Raw genomic sequence first — 6,284 nt, 5'->3', positions numbered from 1 at the left:
ATAAATGTTTATGAAAAGACTCATTACATCTAAATATCAAACCATTAAGAAAACACTCACATTCATTTATACTTATCAATAAATTTTTGTATAATATGTTCTCTTTCTAAAAGAAACATTCCCAAACATCTTGAATATTAATAATAAATTTGGTTAAAAAATATTCATATGAGTTAATACTTATATTTGTATAGAGCTTCAATGATTTTATTCATTCTAGAGTGTCATGAGCACAATGGTATATTTAGGTTGAGAAACTCTCCACTTTAAAATGATATATATTTATATGTTTATACAGTTATAACATATATGATCAGGTATATAACCCTAGATATAATGTAATACAACATGATTTTCACATATGCATCCTCTAATAATATAATTTCAAGAAGTAAAATCTTATAGATACATTTTTATTTGGGAAATATTTATTTGTTGCATTTCACTACTACATTCCTCAATTTATATTTACGTCTAATTAACCTTTAATACTTGAAATTTCTTCAATTAAGTCACTTTTTAACAAACCCAAATCACATCAAAGAAGTTCTTCTTGTCTCAATATTTTTCTATCAGACTCAAGGAAAAAGAAGGAGAAGTGAGAACATGGGTTTGGATTCAAGGTATTTTCTTAATCAAATTTATTGGGGAATCTTAGTAAAGGTATGGTGATACTTTATCTAGGGTTATGTTACACCCTAGAGTCCATTCAAAATAAATTTTCAAACTTTTCAAGTTCATGAAATACCTAGGATTTTTGACTGAATTTAATGGGTCCTTTCTTCTAACAATTTTAAATGGTTACTAATGTCATATTATGATTGTATTCGCGTTTAATTTATGATTTATGATGAAAATACTCCATGATCCAATGATTTATCTCAATTCCTAAATTGTATCTTTATGAAGTGGGTTTTTGTATTAAGAAAGCTTATGATTGGAATATATGTAAATTGTTTTGGATTATTAGATTGTGTCAATACATATGCCTTGATTATGGTAAATTGTTGGTGTGTTGTTGATTTGAGATTCACGGCCTTGAAAGCAAGTTATAACTAAATTATATGTTAAATTAGAATGTGTTTGACTATTGATCCACGTGAAAAGTGGAGGTATTTACTTACCAAGTATGTGAATGTGAATTGAATGAAATTAAGTGATCATGTCTTAAAGGTATTTATGTGATTATTGAAAGGCTATTTCTCAATTTGACACTCATGAATGATGATGATGGAGTGTGAAATTTTGTCTACTACATATTCCATATCTTAAATTTGTAGGGTTAGACATCTTATTCTTGTATAATATATGTATCTTGACTCATGTATTAATGTCTTGAATTTGTAGAACTAATGTAGGTAACCTTTCATGATGAAGTGAATTGAATGTATAATGAGGAATTTAAATTATGCCTTATACTGATAGACCTATTGTTGGTATCCCTTCATGATGAGTCTAGGACTCAATCTGATGTTTAAACTTGAAACGGTAGACCTAATTGTGGTGGCCCCTTTTCCGTGAAATGATGAACCTTGAAATTTTTGACCTAATGGTGGTGGCCCTTTTTAGGAAAGTCAATGATTTATCCTTGTAATGTTCCTTGGGTCGGTAGGCCAAATGTTGGTGTCCCTCTATAGTGCGACAAATTAAGCTAATGAAACTACTCTATGGGAATATAGGCTAAGCACCGAAGGGATAAGGTAAGATGGAAGTTCTCCCTAAGTTAGGTCAAATTTTTATGAACATGTTTCTTATCTCTTAACTATTTCCCCACATAGGTCTATCTAGTGGATTCGCTTAAGTTAAAATTTATGGTCTTACCTTAGACAAGTAGACAATATCTTTACAGTGTGGGGTTATATGACACCATATTCCATGATCTAAATCAGTTGATCTATGTCAGATAAAATCTTATTCCTATGAGGTGAGATGTGCATAATGGTTTTTTGAGATGTTCCATGTTCTGTGGGTGGTAGTATGGGATGTTATCCATGACTTGCATGAGTAGGCTTTCTGAGGGTGATAGTGAGTTTTCACGCCCCGAGCCTACACAATGGATATGGAGGGGACTCAATGACCTTTGCTGGCCTTGAGAGGACCCTTGGTATGGCTTACTTAACTCAACGTAAGATTTAACTCAATAAAAAAAAAGCATTCTCAAAAACTAACTTAAAGTAATAACTTAGACAAAATGTCACTTAATGTCTCATAGCAAAATATCTGTAATACAAAGAAGAGACTCAAAACTAAACTATTTGACTGTATATGAAGCCTCTATAATACCAAGATGACTATTGGAACAGACCCTACAACATCCTACAAAAAGAAAGAATAAAAAGCAGTAGATATGTGTCCTCCAGAATGAAAGGAGGCTCACCACTGATTCCGAGTTCTTAGAATTGATCAACGAGAATGAGGATGCTGAACCTGGTTACCTGCATTTGCATCCTGATATGACGCATTCAAACTAGCATAAGTATAATGAATATACGAGTATACAAGTCGGAATTCAAACAACAACTTAAGCTTGAAAAGAGTAAGAAGAAACACTTACCTTGGCTCTTGCTCAACTCATGAATAACTTGACTAAACATAAAGAAGTAAGACATATGCAATATACAGAAGCTTGTAAAACAAAGTAAACACTTAGTTCGTTAAAGAAAAGGTAATAACAAACTCAATTTTACTCATATATGAAGTAATATAGTTTCTATGAGAGATTCTCTAACCGACAACCACCACTATGAGCCGAAGTTGTGATACAACATCTTGCCCATGCTGCTAGAACTGTCATATACTTTACCGTCGCATAGAACTACTTAACTTAGTGAATCCACTAGCTTAAATTACGTGATCATCTAAAATGTATGACCCATTAATACCCATGATGGCTACATGATTTTCATGGAGTCTTGAGTTAATATGAACTTCCATCCCCACATTGGTGTTCAATACTATCCCCAGATATAAAAAAACAACTTCCATCTTTGAGTTGAGATAATTGCTCAACACTTAGCTTTAGAAAGATCTCTTATAATCATTGTTAACTTTTCTTCTTCCAAACTCTTTTGGGAAATTTAAGTTTCCTCTTAAATTAAATGTGAAAGCATTTATAAACTTTTAGGAAAGACTTAGTTCCCGTATACCTTTTGAGAAATGAAATCAACTCTTTACTGTTTGTTTAACTTTAAAATTGAGTCTTAATTAAAATCTTGGGGAATACTTAGTTCTCTTTTTTTACTTGAAGGAAAAATTTCAACTCTATACTCATTTCTTTACATGACTCTTGAGACTTAAAATGAAGATAAAACATTTGATAAAGACTCTTGAAACTTTAAGAAACTTTGCATTGACTTACTTCTTAACTTCTACACTTAAGTCTTAACTTCTTTGCATTTGATCTTAACTTCCTTGAATTGGATTATGGATTCAAGGTTGTGATTCGTGTTTTTGGTGATTTTTAGGTGTTTAGCAATCATTTGAAGTAATTAGAATCATTATAGAGTGCTAATATACCTTAGAAGTACTTAAAAAGTCCAAAGTATGAAAAGTAGGTGAAAAACGCCTATATCAACCCAACTTTCGATAGGTAGATCTCCTCATACAATATCGAAAATGCACAAACTCGGTGGCGTTGTAAAGATCTCTCCTACGGATTTCCAACTATATCAAGACCTACCTCTAACTTATCATGATCTAGGAGTTATGACCATGTTAAAATGACAAATTCTCACTTTCTTAACTTAGAAAATTTTCCAGATATTTCCCATTTTGTCCAAAAGTGATTGTTTTTGGTTTCTTAGCTTATTCTTAGCTATTTAGAGTTACGAGATGTTACAATATCTCCCACTTGGAAACATTCATGCTCGAATGACATTTCTTTCACTAAGCTAAGGATAGTAACATGAAGTTCAACACTCAAAAATCAAAAGCAAGTAACAACATGCTTAATCATAGTCTGTAAAGTAATTAAAAGAAAATTAGTTCCTTTATCTACATTCTCTCCATATTCAAAGATATGTGGATATCTCTTCTTCATATCCTCTTACGCTTCCCAAGTCGCTTTTTCAAGAACTTGGTTCCTCCAAAGGACCTTGACTAACGCAACCTCCTTTGTTCTCAACTTGCAAACTTTATGAACTAAAATCTAAACCAGAATCTCTTCATAGGATAATCTATCCTTAATCCCAACTTTTTCAGTTGGTACAATCAATGAATGATCACCCATGCACTTCCTCAACATGGAGATATGAAATACCGCATGAACCGCTGCTAAATCTTGTGGTAGCTCCAACACATAAGCTACATTTCCAATTCTTTTAGATATTCTATAAGGACAAATATATAGTGGACTAAGTTTCCCTTTTTTACCACACCTCATAACACCCTTCATGGGTGAAAAATTTAGATGTACCTAATCATCTACTTCAAACTCCAACGGCCTTCTCCTAATATATGTGCAGGAATTTTGACGACTATATTCCATTTTAAATATCTCTTGAATCACCTTCACTTTCTCCATGGCCTTGTGAACTATGTCTTGTCATATAAACCCTGCTTCACAAACAGCAAACCCCCCAATAGGAGATCTGCACTTTGTCACATAAAGAGCTTCATATGGAGCCATTTGGATGCGCGAACGATAGGTCTTCTTGTGCACGAACTAAATGAGAGATAGGTGATCATCCCAATTCCCCTTGAAATCAATCACGCAATCCCTCAACATATCTTCTAAGGTCATGATAGTACGCTCCTCTTGCCCATCTATCTACGGATGAAAAGCAGTGCTTAAGTTCACCTTTGAACACAAACCATTCTGTTAAGACTTCCAGAACAATGTTTTGAATTGTGCACCTCTATCTAAAATAATCGGCACTGGGACTCCATGAAGTCTCACCACCTCCTGAATGTATAACTTTGCATAATCTTTTGCCGAATGTGTAATTATTACTAGCAAAATGTGGGCTGACTTTTTCATTCCATCGACAATCACCTAAATTGAATCTTATTGCCTGCGAGACAATGGAAATACTGAGATGGAGTCCATAGTCCATATTAATCATCACACACTTCTATTCAAGAAGTTTTATATTCTTAGAAAACCCTCTAGGCCTATGGTGTTCGAATTTTACTTGCTGGTAATTCGGGTACTTGGTAACGAACTCTGGAATGTCCTTCTTCTTACCTTCCCACCAATATACCTCTCTTAAAATTCAGTACATCTTTATGGAACACGGATGAATGGAATATCTCGAGCTATGAGCTTCCTCTATAATCCACTCTTGGAGCCCATCCACCCTAAGTACACACAACCTACCTTGATACTTCAGCACAACATCTCCTTCTTGTTCAAAAGCTAATACTCTTTGGTTATGAATATTCTCCTTCAAATCAAGCAAAATAGGGTCTTAATTTTTCTTCTCTTTCACTTCTAATACTAATTATGACTCATTCCTATTGGTTACCACTATTTCTTCATCTGTGAGATCCATAAGTCTTACTCCGAGGCTTGCATTTCTGTGCACATCTTTGGCTAACTCTCTATTTTCCTCCTCAACATGGGTGGTACTCCCCATAGATAACCTTCTTAAAGCATTAACACCCACATTATCCTGACCTTGCTTGTCAATAATACTTATGTTATAATAGTTAATAATTGTAACCACCTCTTCAATCTGAGATTTATCTCATTCTGGTTGAAAACATATTGTAGGATCTTGTGGTCTGTGGATATATCTATATGCACACAATAAAAATTGCGACGCCATATTTTCAAGGAAAAAACTACTACCGCGAACTCAAGTCATGGGTTGAGTAATTCTTCTCATCAACTTTGAACTCTCTGGAGGCATAAGCTATTACCTTGAAATTCTGCATTAACACAAAACCCAACCCAACTCTAGATGTATCACAGTACACAAAAAAGCCTTGAGTAACCTCTTGTAAGGTCAAAACTTGGGAAATAGTCAACCCTTTTTTCAATTCCTGGAAGCTTTTCTCAAAAGCTTCAGACCATTGAAATTTAATTGCCTTCAAATTCAACTTGGTCAAGGGAGATGACATAGAAGAAAACCCCTCAACAAACATTAAATAGTAGCCATCCAAACCCAAGAAAATCCTTATATCAGTTAGAGACGTGGGTGGATAACTCTGAACTACTTCTATATTTTGAGTATCAACACTAATCCCATCACGTGAAACTATGTGGCCCAACAATTCCATTGACTTAAGACAAAACACACACTTGGATAACATGGCAATCAACTCCTTATCATTCAAAGTCT

This window comes from Solanum pennellii, chromosome 8 (assembly GCF_001406875.1).
Source record: "Solanum pennellii chromosome 8, SPENNV200".
NCBI classification, from domain to species: Eukaryota; Viridiplantae; Streptophyta; class Magnoliopsida; order Solanales; family Solanaceae; genus Solanum; species Solanum pennellii.
This window is presented reverse-complemented; position numbering follows the sequence as displayed.